This window comes from Schistocerca cancellata, chromosome 2, assembly GCF_023864275.1.
Source record: "Schistocerca cancellata isolate TAMUIC-IGC-003103 chromosome 2, iqSchCanc2.1, whole genome shotgun sequence".
In the NCBI taxonomy this organism is placed as follows: Eukaryota; Metazoa; Arthropoda; class Insecta; order Orthoptera; family Acrididae; genus Schistocerca; species Schistocerca cancellata.
Genome location: NC_064627.1, coordinates 12443979 through 12460593, shown reverse-complemented (window position 1 = coordinate 12460593; position 16615 = coordinate 12443979). Strand labels below are relative to the sequence as shown.

Sequence of the window (16615 nt, the reverse complement as noted above, 5' to 3'; positions counted from 1 at the left end):
GGTAAATGTCAAATACCTAGTACTAAAAACTGAAGTATGATATCAGAGACGATATTGTAAGACACAAGGAAATGACACATGCGAGAACATCCAAAACAAATGATGGAATTATGGTAAAAAGATTCTTATTTTTGTGCAAGATGCAATTTTTCAGGACTTCCAGGATTTAGAAAAATGTGGGGCAGAGCCTATTGTACCAAATTAATGCGCTATACAGCCTACAAACTACTTGGTGATGTAATATTCCCTTATATATTATATTTTTAGTCATTTGGTTGTCCTATTAGTCTCCAAGTCTACAGTTAGAGAAAACAAAATATTGCCTCGAGTTTTGATACATATGACAGCATCGTCAGACTGTGGTTATCACTGATTTATTCATTTGGCAGTCTAAGCTGAACTTGGGACCCTTTCGAGCAGTCTTCTATAGTATGACACTAGCTTGGTAGCAATGGCTTGTAGTGCTTCGAGAATTTCGGGGTAAATTCTAGAAACACTTGGCTCTCCACCGTCTTGAACACCCGATACTTTAATGACGAGGGTGACAGAGTCTTTTTACGGTGCCACACATATCTGTGTGTGCACGAAGGACAGCTGTGTCAGACGAGCGGCCCCGACAAATGGTTACCAGTAGCGCCTCAGAATTTATATAAAAAAGTCAATGAATGTTTGTATAATGTTCCGTGGTTTGTGGTGTCATGAGGACTGTTACAGAGACAGATGAAGCGTGTATTGTATAGACACACTTACTTCATGTCTTGGCTCTACATGAGGCAGAACTTATGTAATTGTGTGAGTGTTTAGTTGATTCTGACATTTATCTTGGAACCAGTTGGCTTGCTGGAGTTTGTACAGAATAACTGTTACTTTGGGATGAGAGTTGAAAATATATTGTTGTTGAACTGACAAGATTCTACGAGTACATCATTTATTTCAAGAATAGAGAGTTGGTTAATATTATTCCTGTCAACCTGATACAGTCTTCGGAGAAGAATTAAACAGTGAGAGCGATGTAGCTGATGACCGAAAGAAGAGGATCGGTTGCACACACAACGTATGAGTCTACTGGAAGAGACACGAGAGTCGTGCAACCCAACACAGCACTGTCTCTTGTTGTCCAAGAAAGCGTTAGAATCTGGCGACCGTGAGAGGACTCGAAGAAAAAGGAAAATTGTAAGCCAAAACCGGGAAAAAGATACTTGAGTTGCCAAAGCAACCAGGCATAACAAGACTGAGAAACTGTTTCGAGTAATTGCATTGTGTCTACTGAACCAAAGGAAGTTGCTGACTGCAACGGCTGCCGTTCACCATTGCTGACTTCGTGTCCGCTCGCCGATGCCATAACCAACGTACGAAACTGCCGGCGTCTGTGTTATTCAGTGGTGCCAATTCTATACCTGCTCACCGATGCAGCCTAGAATTCTACGCCGGGCGAGCGTGAAATAAAAACTTTATTACTCTAGTAAGAAGTGTCACAAAATACTGTGGGGTGGCTTTTATTGTATAATTGAAATTAGTATTAGATGCTCACAAGGTCTAAAGAAGCATGGACAGTATACAACCAGTTGGAGAGACGACAGAACCAGCCATGGCTATGAGAATTGCTAAAGAAGGGCCTGACTTGTCTGAATTAGTAAATGTAATTAAAGTCCAGAGTGAAGCTCTATCTAGATTCGTTACTAAGTCAGAAGCACAGAGTGTAACTTCAACTGCTCAAATTGCCTCTTTGAGAAACGAAATAAGTACGACTTTAAGCGAAAAGTTAGAAGCACAGAGTGAAGCTTTCGATTCTAAGTTTGCTATATTAAATGATAAAGTGGAGAATTTGTGATTAGATTTAAAGGATGAATTAAGTAATTCCTTAACTGTCCAGATGAATCAAATGTTTACTGACCTGAGCCAAAAGCAGGATGACCAACTGCAGAAGTTGACTCAGATATTAGAATTTGACATTGAGGACAAGTGTAACAATATAGAGTCTGAACATAGTGAAAAATTTGGATCACTTATGAGTGTGTGTAATGTTACATTTGATGCCGTAAAACAAAGGCTGCATACTTTAAAAGATAGGGTGGAAAAACGGGATAAACTGATCCCTATTGTCCAATTGCAATTTGCGCAGGTGTCAACACTCGAGCTGATGACGTGGAAAGAAATTTTAAGAAAAAACTAGCAGCTTCAGACACTATAAATATAAGCTGCCTGGAGGAACAGGTAGAGGAGATAATAGATAGAAAAAAGTTGCCACAAAAGTAAACTCTGACAACGTGTCTACAAAGCTATCCTATGAACTTCATGACACTAAGAGAAATGATGATGAGTTATGGAAAGAATTCAAACTTATGCAGGACCGAGTAGGGAACAGAGGGGCTTCCACTAACATAGTGCTAACTAGCGATGTCATGACCGATTTACAATGGGGAGAGAATTCCGGGTTATCAAGGCAATTCACTAAGTTTAAGCCAGATGGGGAGGTACACCCAACTCACTTCCTGAAGTGATTTAACCAGGCATTACCCAAGTTTTGGGAAGATACAAAAAAGATTGAATTTGCAGTGGGGTATCTTTTTGGGAGAAGCCTCAGAGTGGGGTACCATAACATTGAAACCTTTTCTTCTTGGCAGACTTTCAGAAGAAGTTCAAAGAAAAGTAATGGTCAACCAGCACCCAGGAGAAAATACTATCGGATGTGTGGGACCCAAAATATTACAATAGTTCCTAAGGTACAATGAGAAGATATTTTGATTGGCATTTAATGAGGGCAAAGTACTTTGATAAGCCCATGGAAGAAGAAGGGTTGGTTAGGATTCTTACAAGACGTTTACCTATTTATGCCAGAAAGGATATATTGTGTAGAGGATGGAAAACAGTAGAAGAATTATTATCCTTTGTAGATGCACTTGATGCCATAAACAGGGACCTAAATGAGAGCATACATCAAAATGAAAGCAAAAATTACCAAAGAAATAATAATAGTAGTGGTAACTTTAAGAGACACGTGGCAAGTTTAGCGAGAGTACATCAGCATAGGCAGAATGATGGTAACGAAAATTTTCAAAAGAAACATTCACCTTCAACTATAGGCCCAGCTATGTCACAGGAATTTGTACTGAGTAATAATAGAGTCCAAAGTAGTAACGTGATACCTCAATTTGGTAACCAACCTGTGCTTACAAATAGTGAGGAAAACGTAGTGTGATCTGGACCTAGGGTCGGGTCCTAGGTCGTATAAATACACTAGGAGGCCTAAATCATAATAAATATGTTACTTATATGCATTAAGTACCCACCAAAAAGTGGTTGTTACTGGAAGAACATACTGATAACAACATTAATCCACAACCATTTACAATTGGAAGAATAGAAGATACTGAAGTTAACATCTTTCGGGTAGTGAAGTGTCACTTATTTCTAGGAGATCTTTAACACATTAAGAACTAAGCATGACTTACCTATACAATCAGTAACAGGAGTATATATAGTCGGTATAACTGGAACTAAAAGTAAGGTTGTCAAATATGAAACCCAGGTAACTTGTAACATCAGTGGTATTACGTTCCATCAAACACACCTGGTAGTAGAAAATATTAACAGGGATGTGTTATTTGGCATAGACTGGCTATCAGAATTTAACGTCGTGTTAAATTTTGAGGAAAATTTGCTTTATTGTGGAAAAGGAGACTAAAAGTGTTATGTATCATTTGTGACAGACAACAATATGGGTAAACAAACAACAGAGGCCCAATGTCTGAAATTAACAGACCGCACAATTGTCAACAGAGATTGGAAACGTAAGTCATACTTTGCACCGGACGGATATACAAAACAAAGTTTATGAATCCCAAATATTAATAAATGACAAAAAATTAGATTCATCAGGGATTTTACTAGAATATGAAATGGTGTTTTCCAATAGTCCGGGTAGTATTAGTGATTATTAAATTTAAGGTAAAAGATAATACTCCGTTCTTTTGTAAATCTTTTCTGATACTGGTAAGCTTAAAGGAAGCGGTTAAGGAGGGGTAGATAAAATGATAGACAATAAAATAATAGAACACAGTACGAGTGTAATAAATAATCCTTTAGTAGTAGTGAAAAAGGCTACAGTAGGTGTGCCGTTAGTACTGGATGCGTGCACCCTAAATAAACATATAGAAACTGAAAGATCTAAAGCTATTAACATCAACGAGTTATTGTCCAAATTTGAGAAAGTACGGTATTTTAGCTCGATGGACCTGACTGCTGGGTATTGCCAAATCCGGTTCCATCCAGATTTAAAGAAATATACCACATTTCTACTTGATGGGAAATCCTATCATTTTAATGTGTTACCATTTGGACTAAATATCTCAGTACCAGTATTTATACGCGTGCTGAATGAAGCATTAGGAAGAGAATTATTAAAGGATTTAATCATATATGTAGATGATATACTGATAGTATCACCCACCTGGGACGAGCATTGCTTGATTTTGAGGAAAAACCCTAAAAAGTTTTAAATAAAAATGTATTACAATAAAATTGTCTAAATCACACTTTGCGATGCAAGAGCTAAAATTCATGGGACATATCGTAGGTGTACAATGAATTAAGCCCGATTCAGAACGTACAGAGGCCATTAAGGAGTGTCCACAACCTAGAAACATAAGACAACTGAAGAGATTTCTTGGAATGGCAGGGTATTACAGACACTATATACACAGTCGAGAGTTAAACGACCCTTGACTTTTGCATTTATTAGGGAAGGAAATACCGTGGAGTTGAGACCAAGAGCCACATAATACATCTGAAAGGTGTACAGCGGGTACCATCAGAATCACTGATATTGCACCATCCGGTGGTGGGTGAACCATTCAAGATTTCAACCGATTCATCAGATTATGTATAGCAGAACTTTTCCAAGGCGAATGGGGTTTGGAAAGTATAGACCATAGGTCAATAGCTTTTGCTAGCCGGAGTCTCAAAAAACATGAATTGAATTATACAGCCACAGAAAAAGAATTATTGGCCATAGCATGGAGTATACAAAAATTCCAAACATTGATAAGGGGGTCCGAAATATATGTCTATACGGATCACCAAGCTCTTTCATTTTTAATGAATTGTAGATTACTACATAGTAGACTGTTGTGGTGGATGTTGTGTCTTCAAGCTACCTCTTAAACCACAAAAACTCAGACTGCTATGCACATGTATGAATCTGGCAGCTAGGGTGCACCAGAAAAATGTTTCCTGGTAGCATCTGTTTGCTTGTTGCTACTGTTCATACGCAACTCAACTGCGTATGCACATAAGCCTGCTGGCAACTACTCAAACGAACCCAACGAAACTGTTGTGACATCGTGCCCATTGGTAGCAGTTTGTTGTTATGAAGTATTGCACAGTCTTCGTCCTACAGCCTTTGATACATTTTACTGTTGGCAGACGCCTGTATGTGTACTGTGTTTTGTTACTGTAAATGGCGCATTTACTTTACAACTCAGGTTCTATTTATTTTTCCTCATTTATGTTTTATTGCAGTAGCGCGCTGAAGTAAAATTCTGTGTCAGAGTATCAGTTCTTACCAGTCAAAACTACAAAAATTTGACTGAAAACTAAAACAATGAAAAATTCCTGGAATTCTAAAATATTCCTGTGCTTTTCCCAGTTTTCTCCAGGATAAAAAGATTCCTGGGTTTTTCCTGGTTGTCCCAGTGGGTATATACCCTGCAGGTGCAAAATCAGTGACAGAGTGGTGTTTATATATTAATGACTGCAGCAGAAACTTTCAGGCACGAAACTGGAAACCTTCTTATAAATCGAACTTCTTGAAGTAGTGTTGTAATGAGATGGAAAGTTGCTCTCAGCACTCAATAGTGTTGAAAACGGAGGTAGACTGGCAGTATTAGTACCCTTTAAAGGCAAGGAACAGTTGCCCGGAGTCCCTGAAATCCCAGCCTCGTCTGACGATGATCAAGCCACAACTATTTACCAGGCAGCAGAGAAGTGGGGTATGGCTAATAAAATTCAGGCACAGCTGAATAAATGGCAGCTGTAAAAATATAGAGAAAGTGTTTACCCATTACCTAGGCTGAATTAATGGCAGCTGTAAAAATCTAGAAAAATTGTTCAGTTGTGTCCTGTCATACCTACACTGCTGTCATCACATTTTTAATTGGCATTTCAGTTCAATGACGGAGGCAAATTACAATTTTCAAGACGTTTAGAGTAAATTGATTGGAACTTGACAAGAACGCTTACATAACCTGGAGCAGTGAAGTATCTGATGATGTACAGTCTATTAGTTTCTGACTTCTTGAAATCCAACTGCACAGAAACAACTATGAAATGATTACGAGAACTGCTGGAGTTAGTATGATCTTTCTATGCAGCATTCCAACAAATGGGATGTCATTTCATATCCCAGGAGCTGTTACTCATTCTAGATGAATGGCAAAGGCCATGTATTCATTCAAGATACACATATTTCAAGATCAGTTTTATTTACCTCATATGGAGAATAATTCATTAAGAAGAATATGTATTTATCCTGAACACATGTACTTCTGAGCCCAGTTTCTGTCAATAAATAAATATATATCAAATGAAAAGGAACATTATACACAAAAATGATCTATCTTATTTTACAAATGTTGACTTTTGATGTTTTGTCACACACGTTACATAAACTTTCTTCACAAGGTTCCCTATCAGTGCCGATTATATCCCAAAGACTTTCAACATGAAAAAATGACTTCCATTATAAAAGTGTAGTTCAGAAACTTGAGGAGATGGCTGTTGCCATGATGCACATAAAGGAGTACAACATCCTCATGAAAGATGAAACTGGGAAACAATTTCGATGAAATTATCTTTTGGTTCTACACAAATGAGTGTACTGAGGCAATAATTGTAAATAAAATGGTTTCTGAAATTGAAAATGTGTGCCTTGTTGAAAATAAAGTAGTATTCCTTAAATTTTTCATGTAGTTTTTAATTCCTTGGAAGAACTTTTCAGAAATGGGAGTCAAAATTATTTTAAACAATTACTGGGTTTACTTGACTGTGTCACATACGTTACTCGCACAAAAGAGAAGTATAATGCAGAGATAAGGAAGAATACAACATGTTTTTATGGAAACACGTGTTGTGGGTGCTATGGTACAACATCAAGGCGTTTGAGAGTTGCTTAGGATTTCTTGGATTGAGATGAAATTTTTCACATATTATTTTTTTCTCAACTGGAACAAAAGCAGTAGGTGGGAGAGGCAATGTTCTAACTTTGAGAAAATTACATATAGCTAAAGGCCACCCTAGTGAGTACTCTACAGGGTGATTATAATTAAAGTTAATCATTCAAAACGCTGTAAAAACAACAACACTGGTCAGAATGACGTCAAATTGCAATGTGTAAGGGGTCCTTAGGCCCTTACTATAAGTTTGCACTCGGCACAGGTCGATAGGGCAAACAATCGATAGTGTCGTGTTGCGAGAGCGAGTGTAGAGTTGAGTGAGTCCCATGTGGCAGGCCGAGCTGTGTGGAGGTCTCTTGCTGTAATGCAAGGCTTTACCGACAAAGAGAGTGGCCATCGCCGCGGTTTAACCCCTTTGTGTTAGAATAATACCGGGAAAGTGAAGTAGTATAATTACGAAGGGATCAGTGATATTTCAGTGCCGATATTTTGGTTTCGCGTCTACCGCGCCGGCATCATTTTGGATTGCAGTGATTGGATTAGCGTGTGACGATAATGAATAACGAAGAAGCCTGTGCTGAGATTAGCCGTAATTAGATGTGTATGACGAAGGCAGTAGCTGTCTCCTTGTTTTTGTGCTTTTGAGACGAATATAGGTTCTTGATTAGTGAAACTGTGTTGGTGTTCTTCTTGTTACCAGACATTTCATTATTACAGCATTTGAGAAGGACAAACTGGAAAGTAACAACTCCGTAGCAGTCAATTCCGGTTGCCAGCCCCATTATGTACACGGTCACATTAATTAATAATTATTGGGCTGCTATTCGATCAGATCGGGTCGAAAATAAATAAAACGGAGGTGTTACAAATGGAATATTATTGGAGAAGGGGAAAACATATGGCAGAAGGAAAAAAATAGTGTGAAAATTAATCAATACATGGCGCTGTATGTGTCAGAATATATAAATTAAAACACCTATTATGCACACGACCCATTGAAGTTGGTATAAACATGCCGGTACACGGCTTTTCCTCCTTTTGTGTCTGCGATGTTTGCCACGACTGTCTCAATGAAGGATCGTGCTCTGTTTGTAAAGCTATATTACAAAAATGATGACCGTGCACACGTCGCTCTGCAGAAGTTTCAGACACTGAAGGGTTTGAAAAAAGGTGTTGGTCCAATGACTGCTGTGGGTCTGGAGAAAACGATTTGGAAATTCGAAAAGATGGGTTGTTTTGATGTGCTACCTGGAAGAGGGAGGAAATGAACTGACTCGACATCAGTGAAAGTAGTGGTCACAGCAATGCAGGAGGAGACGAGTGGTGGTGTGCAAACGTGTAGTGCACGGAGAATTGCCTGAACACTGGACATACCCGTGAGTACGGTGTGTACAAGCCTACGAAACATCCCTCTTTGCCATCCATTCAAAATTACCCATGTACTCGAGTTGCTTCCTGTTGACATGCCAGCAAGAGAGACTTTTGCTTTAGAATTTCTTGCTCATATGTAAGTGGACAATGATTGGCTGTGGAAGATATGGCGGACAGACGAAGCGCACTTCCATCTAACAGGATATGTCAATACACAGAACTGTCAAATAATGGGCAATGGAAAATCCACACACAAATCAACCAGTACAACTTCATCATGAAAAGGTCGTCGTGTGTTTATCATAGGGCCCTAGTTTTTTGAAGAGACAGGTGCTTCCAGTCCCATTACCTGTACCATCATTGGTAAGCGCTACGAGTGTCTTTTGCGCAACCACATCATTCCAGCTCTCCAACAGAGTGAATGTGTGGATGGGATCATTTTTATTCAAGATGGCACACCTCTACACATTGTAAATCCAGCTAAGCAGCTGCTGAAATGCCATTTCGGAAATGCTAGAATTATCAGCCACCATTTCCCTACAACCTGGCCATCCCTAACACTTTATCTTAATCCGTGTGACTTCTGCCTGTGGGGCTATCTGAAAGATGTTGTGTTCAGTGTTCCAATTGCAAACTTAGCTGCACTGAAGGCACACATTCCGAACGTGACCCTGGAAACACTTCGATCTGTTGTGGAACATGCTGTTTCTCGATTACAACTTCTCGCAGAAAACATTGGACAGCATACTGAATATGTTTTGCGCCAGTCACACGGAAATTAATAAACCAATTTGATGTTGACTGATGCTTTTTATGTGGTTTTTGCCCTCAGAACAACTAAAAACCGATGTGATTGATGCTTTTTATGCGGTTTTGGGCCTCTGGACAACTAAAAACTGATTGCTTTTTATCCGATTTTTGGCCTCAGGAGAACTAAAAACCGATTTTTCCCATCTGATGTGATATGACTGTGCCATGGTGGATGGGCTTACATATTGTAGGTGGTAGTTTAATGTTTATATAATGACTGACCACTGGTTATCAATAGCCTCAAATACTATAGTAGGAGTCTCATGGAAATGTTTACGCTTAGCATATCTGACACAGCCATACGTCAAGAAGTATTTGTGGGCTATTGGTTAAGCAGTACAGCTACTAAACAGTTTACATACGCATTGCACAAAATAGATTTTGTAGTTAAAATTGTAGAAGGTAGGAAACTAAGGAGACGGGACCCAGCTAAGTTGAAAGAACCAGAGTTTCAAAGGGAGCACTACGAAATGACTACCGAAACAAGCAAAAGACAAATGGGCAGTTTTGAGAGAAGGCAGCAGATGAACAATAAGGCAAAAATATGAGGTCTTGGATATTACAAAGTATGCTAAGTTTCACTGACAAAAAGAGAAAGTAATGCAGCAAATGAAGCAAGGCAAAAGGAAACACTAACATTTTTAAATTTTTTTTTATTTAAAAAAAGGAGAAGTGTAACACCCAAAGTATGAGCAGCGGTCACAGAAGAAATTTAAAGTTGCAGAAGTATGCATGACTACAGGTCAGTTGGCTGCAACTTTAGGAAAATTAAAGAGAAAAATGAGGCAGCCATACAAATATCAAGAGCTCAGATGGAAGGGATAGAAGGACTAGTTTGGTTCTTTCTTATGGCAAAATGTCACACGTGCCAGAAGATGAAGATGTGCACTTGGAATTAAGCAAACTAGCCTATACTGTGGAATGAAACAAAACTGACAAAAATAACTTCACTGTTCTGCAAGGCAATTATTGCCTGACTGCCAAAAATGTGGAAATGAAATAAAATCACAAAACTGAAACTAGTAATATATTTCAGTCTTCTGTAATTATGTGAATGTATTTTACTTCACACGATAACTCCCGGCCACAGAAATCTGTTTTGTTTTCATTTGACATGGGAGCTGTACCCTAAGAGGAAATAGCAAAATCACTAAACATAAACACAGGTCACGTGGAGACTACCCACCTCCCCAGTACAACCCGAACTTCTTTGCACATGTGCGAATCTGGCACCTGGGGCATGCCAGAAAAAATTTTCCAGTTAGTATCTGGCTTCAAGCAGCCACAGAAGTGGGAAAGGTACTGCTCTCGTGTGACAGAACTGCGCATGAGTGTGAGCCCACTGGCAACTGCTCAAACCAACCTAATGTAAACACTTATGAAGTCACGCTCATCAGAAGCAGTTTGTTGTTACGAAGTATTGCATAGTCTACATCCTAGGGCCTTCCACGTTTTTTGCTGTTGGCAGACGCCTGTACGTGTACTGTTTTTTGTTACTGTAAACGGCGCATTTCCTTTGCAACTAAAGTTATTTTTGGTATTTTTCTCTCGTTTATGATTTATTGCTGAAGTATTATACTGCAGTAGTGGGATATAGAACTATTTTCTGTTAGAGTATCAGTTCGTACCAGTCAAAATTACAAAATTTAACTGAAAATTAAAACCATGAAAAATTCCCAAAATTCCGAATAACCCGGGTTTTTCTCGGTTTTCTACTGGATGAAAAAATTCCTGGATTTTTCCCAGATTTCCCCGGGCATATACACCCTGACTTCACTACAGTAACCAGGCACAAGTGGATGTAGTTTCCAGTAATGAAGCAAAGAGGAAGAGACTTGCACAGCATAGATTGGCTCAGTGAGCTGCATTAAACCAATTTTTGGACCGACGGTCACAACAGCAACAGCAGCAGCAGCAGCAGCAGCAAATAATAAGCAATGCAAATTGTTTAATGTCATTCTGGCAAATGATTGATAAGGTTTACTTGCAGATCTACTGAATACTACTCATAAAGTTGTTCTTACACTCATACTGATTTTATTTGAGAGTTGCAGCATCGCGCTTAAGTACCTGAATAGTGTAAATTCGCGTTGTCGTTTGTCTTGAACGACCAGTGTCGGTTGGTCACAGCCAGTGTGCTCCCTGCCGCCGTTGGACCAGCAGCTGCCAGCAGCAAGTCGTATACTCCTATCTTACTTATTTGTTACATAGTTTAATTCTTAATTTCTTTGCGTGTTTTTGGGTACTTGCGTTGTTTAATTCATAAATTTCGGGCATATTATAGTATTTGAGAGTTGTAGCATCGCGCTTTAGTGTTTACTTCGTAGATTCTTACTTAAATTGCGTGTGAGTTTCATATAGGAGGTGTGATTTCGAGTTTTAGTTACTGTAATCGTAAATTCAGGTAGATTGTAGCGCAGTCGTTAGTCATTTGTACCGGTTAGTTAATACATTCTTTGCGTGTTTCCATTGCGTTATCTACGCACTGACTCGTCTTTCGGTAACTGTTGTTCAACATCGACTAGAATGGACAGGGACTGTGATTGCTATGTTCGGATGAGGGCTGAGTTGGCATCCCTTCACTCACAGCTGCAAGCGGCACTGACTTCGCTCACGCAGCTTGAGGCTTTTGCCAATGGGCACCACTGTGGGGAGCCGGACTTGGGTATCACGGGGATGTCAACCACGTCCCGTCTGTCCCCAGATCGGTCTGCTGCTGTGGTTGCCCCGGTTGCTGCCTGCAGTGGGGCTCAGCCCTCACCTGTGGTTGATTGGGAGGTCGTTCAAGGTGTGGCAGGCAGCGAAAGACGTCCCCGGAGGCTGATCAGAAAGCCTCCCCGGTGCGTCTGATAAACAGGTTTCAGGCACTGTCTCTGGCTGAGCCAGATGCAGCTGCCTGCCCTGTTTCAGAGGATGAGTCTCAGCCTTCAAGGTCCGGGCAATCACAGAGGGTGGGCTTATTGGTAGTTGGGAGCTCCAATGTTAGGCATGTAATGGGGCCCCTTAGGGGTATGGCGGCTAAGGAGGGGAAGAAATCCAGTGTCCACTCCGTGTGCATTCTGGGTGGAGTCATTCCTGATGTGGAAAGGGTCCTTCCGGATGCCATGAAGAGCACAGGGTGCAGCCAGCTGCAGGTGGTGGCACATGTCGGCACCAATGACGTGTGTCGCTTTGGGTCTGAGGAAATTCTCTCTGGATTCCAGCGGCTATCTGATTTGGTGAAGGCTGCCGGTCTTGCTTACGAGATGAAGGCAGAGCTCACCATCTGCAGCATCGTTGACAGAACCGACTGCGGACCTTTGGTGCAGAGCCGGGTGGAGCGTCTGAATCAGAGGCTCAGACGGTTTTGCGACCGTGTTGGCTGCAGATTCCTTGACTTGCGCCATAGGGTGGTGGGGTTTCGGGTTCCGCTGAATAGGTCAGGAGTTCACTACACTCAGCTGGCGGCTACACAGGTAGCGGGAGGCTGTGTGGCGTGGACTGGGCGGTTTTTTAGGTTAGAAGGCCTCGGGAAAGTACGAGGTGGGCTGCAATCTCAAAGGGTGCATGGCAAACACAGGACGCGCTTAGATCAAGGAACAGTCGGAATTGTGGTTGTAAATTGTTGTAGTTGTGCTGGGAAAGTCCCTGAGCTTCAAGCGCTAATAGAAAGCACAGAAGCTGAAATCGTTATAGGTACAGAAAGCTGGCTAAAGCCTGAAATAAGTTCTGCAGAAATTTTTATGAAGTCTCAGACGGTGTTCAGGAAAGATAGATTAGGCAGAATTGGTGGTGGAGTGTTTGTGTCTGTCAGTAGTGATTTATCTTCTAGTGAAGTCGAAGTAGATACACCGTGCGAATTGGTATGGGTGGAGGTTATACCTAACAGCCGAACTAAGTTAATAATTGGCTCCTTCTACCAACCCCCAGACTCTGATGATATAGTTGCTGAACAGTTCAGAGAAAATTTGTGTCTCGTAACAAATAAATACCCCACTCATACGGTTATAGTTGGTGGGGACTTCAACCTTCCATCAATATGTTGGCAAAAATACTTGTTCAAAACCGGTGGTAGGCAGAAAACATCTTTCGAGATTGTCCTAAATGCTTTCTCCGAAAATTATTTCGAGCAGTTAGTCCACGAACCAACGCGAATTGTAAATGGTTGCGAAAAGACACTTGACCTCTTAGCCACAAACAGTCCAGAGCTGATAGAGAGCATCATGACTGAAACAGGGATTAGTGATCACAAGGTCGTTGTAGCTAGGCTCAATACCATTTCTTCCAAATCCACCCGAAACAAATGCAAAATAATTTTATTTAAAAAAGTGGATAAAGTGCCACTAGAAGCCTTTCTAACAGACAATCTCCATTCCTTCCGAACTGACAATGCAAATGTAGAGGAGATGTGGCTCAAATTCAAAGATATAGTAAGACAGCAATTGAGAGATTCATACCTCATAAATTGGTAAGAGATGGAACTGATCCCCCATGGTACACAAAACAGGTCCGAACGCTGTTGCAGAGGCAACGGAAAAAGCATGCGAAATTCAGAAGAATGCGAAATCTCGAAGATTGGCTAAAATTTACAGACGCGCGAAATTTGGCACAGACTTCAATGCGAAATGCCTTTAATAGGTTCCACAACGAAACATTTTCTCGAAATTTGGTAGAAAATCCGAAGAAATTCTGGTCGTATGTAAAGTATACAAGCGGTAAGACGCAGTCCATACCTTCGCTGCGCAGTGCCGATGGCACTGTTACCGACGACTGTGCCGCTAAAGCAGAGTTATTGAACGCAGTTTTCCGAAATTCCTTCACCAGCGAAGATGAATGGAATATTCCAGAATTTGAAACACGAACAGCTGCTAGCATGAGTTTCTTAGAAGTAGATACCTTAGGGGTTGCGAAGCAACTCAAATCGCTTGATAGGGGCAAGTCTTCAGGTCAAGATTGTATACCGATTAGGTTCCTTTCAGATTACGCTGATACAATAGCTCCCTACTTAGCAATCATATACAACCGCTCGCTCACCGATAGATCTGTACCTACAGATTGGAAAATTGCGCAGGTCGCACCAGTGTTTAAGAAGGGTAGTAGGAGTAATCCATCGAACTACAGACCTATATCATTGACGTCGGTTTGCAGTAGGGTTTTGGAGCATATACTGTATTCAAACATTATGAATCACCTCGAAGGGAACGATCTATTGATACGTAATCAGCATGGTTTCAGAAAACATCGTTCTTGTGCAACGCAGCTAGCTCTTTATTCGCACGAAGTAATGGCCGCTATCGACAGGGGATCTCAAGTTGATTCCGTATTTCTAGATTTCCGGAAAGTTTTTGACACCATTCCTCACAAGTGACTTCTAATCAGGCTGCGGGCCTATGGGGTATCGTCTCAGTTGTGCGACTGGATTCGTGATTTCCTGTCAGGAAGGTCGCAGTTCGTAGTAACAGACGGCAAATCATCGAGTAAAACTGAAGTGATGTCAGGTGTTCCCCAGGGAAGCGTCCTGGGACCTCTGCTGTTCCTGATCTATATAAATGACCTGGGTGACAATCTGAGCAGTTCTCTTAGGTTGTTCGCAGATGATGCTGTAATTTACCATCTAGTAAGGTCATCCGAAGACCAGTATCAGTTGCAAAGTGATTTAGAAAAGATTTCTGTATGGTGTGGCAGGTGGCAGTTGACGCTAAATAACGAAAAGTGTGAGGTGATCCACATGAGTTCCAAAAGAAATCTGTTGGAATTCGATTACTCGATAAATAGTGCAATTCTCAAGGCTGTCAATTCAACTAAGTACCTGGGTGTAAAAATTACGAACAACTTCAGTTGGAAAGACCACATAGATAATATTGTGGGGAAGGCAAGCCAAAGGTTGTGTTTCATTGGCAGGACACTTAGAAGATGCAACAAGTCCACTAAAGAAACAGCTTACACTACACTCGTTCGTCCTCTGTTAGAATATTGCTGTCGGTGTGGGATCCTTACCAGGTGGGATTGATGGAGGAAATCGACAGGGTGCAAAAAAGGGCAGCTCGTTTTGTATTATCACGTAATAGGGGAGAGAGTGTGGCAGATATGATACGTGAGTTGGGATGGAAGTCATTAAAGCAAAGACGTTTTTCGTCGCGGCGAGATCTGTTTACGAAATTTCAGTCACCAACTTTCTCTTCCGAATGCGAAAATATTTCGTTGAGCCCAACCTACATAGGTATGAATGATCATCAAAATAAAATAAGAGAAATCAGAGATCGAATAGATAGGTTTAGATGTTCGTTTTTCCCGCGCGCTGTTCGGGAGTGGAATGGTAGAGAGATAGTATGATTGTGGTTTGATGAACCCTCTGCCAAGCACTTAAATGTGAATTGCAAAGTAGACATGTAGATGTTGATGTAGATTTAGTTGCTTTTTATAACAATGCCTGAGTATGTATTAATTAGCTCTGTGCTTGCCAAAAATTTTCTAATATTTCCATTGAACTGTGTGCATGCTTTACATCCTTTACTATCTTACAAGACACATACTCAAAAAAGAGAATAAGTACAATGTAACAAAATTATTTGTTGCTACCACACTACATGTGTGTGCAGCCCTTCTCTGGCTACCAGAATGCAATATTCTCCCAGCTTTCTCTGATGCATTCGGCCACTGCAAGTGGCTCAGTAGAGGGTAGGTGCAGTTGGTTATTGTGTCTGACAAACCTTTCACACACATAAAAAGTGGAAAATATATCGAAGACAATGTCTGACAAACCTTTCACACACATAAAAAGTGGAAAATATAACGAAGACACTAAGGACTTCCCCAACATTATGTAACCGAACATTTACATAGAATTTGGGATGACTGCAAAAGATATAAAGTAAGTAACACAGCGCTGTTCTACATTTTCAGGTAGATGGTCCTTCAACTGATAAAGAGTAGGAAGTAGTGACCAAATTAACTTAGCAACATGCAGATGTCTGATGTATGCTCTTCAAACTGATTTACTAGCCTACTGGAACTAAATATAATAGTTGACGGTGTTTCCTCCTTTACTAACTCAGAGTGTAGAATGTGTACTAATGACATCCAAAATAGGCCATTATTTTACACACACACACACACACACACACACACACACACACACACACACACACACACACAGAGAGAGAGAGAGAGAGAGAGAGAGAGAGAGAGAGAGAGAGAGAAATGTATCACTTACTTCAACAAGCCCATACAGGCATTTATGAAGCTCTAAATGAGTGTATACTCAAAAATGTGCAGGGAAACTT

At 40.6% G+C, this 16615-nt stretch overlaps 1 protein-coding gene across 1 annotated transcript in view; it reads right to left on the bottom strand.

Annotated features, from left to right (window-relative positions):
• LOC126161309 (putative E3 ubiquitin-protein ligase UNKL) overlaps window positions 1-16615 on the bottom strand; it is a 282513-nt gene that overhangs the window by 51198 nt on the left and 214700 nt on the right. The window lies entirely within an intron of this gene.